Below are 1,195 nucleotides of genomic sequence, written 5' to 3'. Positions count from 1 at the left end.
GATTGATTCTAGGACAGAATCCCGGAAGGAAGGATATTATATTACGACCCAATATGCGGCCACTAACGTATGTCACGTGGGCCCCATACTTTCGTCGTACGAACCTATTCATATTCTTTATATAGTAAAGTATAAAGCGGTATAACGGCCGCCCGAATAAGCAATATTCGTACGAATGTCGTTCGCACGAATGCCGGTCGCACGAATCCCTATTCGTACGACCTAGGCCCTACTGTTTCACACTAATTACTTTGGATTATCTACAAAACACTATAATCCGGATTATCGCACTTATCTTATGAGCCTTATGATCCACGGGTATTATTTACTTCATACAATGATCCCCTTAGTATATAGGAAGCCTAGCTTCACCATAGTTAGTCTCTACCAGCTCCTTAGCTATTAATATAATTGTCTACGCAAGATCTACTATCTCGCACATAGACTATGACCCGACCGCTTAAGTCAACGATATCCTAGTGTACTTAGTTCATAAACCGACTTTAGATCTACCTACCCTATAGCTAGTCTGACCCGAACGTCACACTGACCCGAACGTCACAACTTAACTCCTAGGCACGATTAACGGCTTATTACTCCTCTAGGATAGCCTTTTCTTAAGAACGCACCTTATCCTCCTTATTTAACTTACGTATACCACGAGATATTAACTCCGAAGTCTAACTTCGAAATAACTCTCGTTAGCGACGAAGGCGCTAAACGCGCCCTAGAGCCTCTTAAAGCTCTGTTGAAAATAGGGGACTAATCCCCTAATTAGGTGCCTTACGAGGCCCTCTCACAGAACCCTTACAGGGATCTATTCTGGACCTATTACAGGGGTCCATAGTGCTTACAAATATAGTGCTTCTATTGCCTTCTATAATATTCGAAGGCTAGTACTACCACACTCGCTATTATAAATTAAACCTTCTATAACCTTCCATTAGGTTCGGTTTGACCCACTCTTTTACAGGGCATTACAGTGCTCTCACGCCTATAAATATAGGCCTTCGTTCACTACTAGATAGTTCTGAATCAAGTTATTCATTCACTATTCTTCACCTATATCTTGCCTACCCTAAAGAGAAGATTGCTGAATCGGTCGCTTTCTTCCTTAACTAAAGGGATTCCCGGATTATCGCGATTCACTTACCCTGCGCCTAGAAGAGTACTACTCTTTAAAATTATTATTATA

This window comes from Emericellopsis atlantica (genome assembly GCF_019669845.1).
Source record: "Emericellopsis atlantica unplaced genomic scaffold F5Z01scaffold_16, whole genome shotgun sequence".
Taxonomy (NCBI): domain Eukaryota; kingdom Fungi; phylum Ascomycota; class Sordariomycetes; order Hypocreales; family Bionectriaceae; genus Emericellopsis; species Emericellopsis atlantica.
This window is presented reverse-complemented; position numbering follows the sequence as displayed.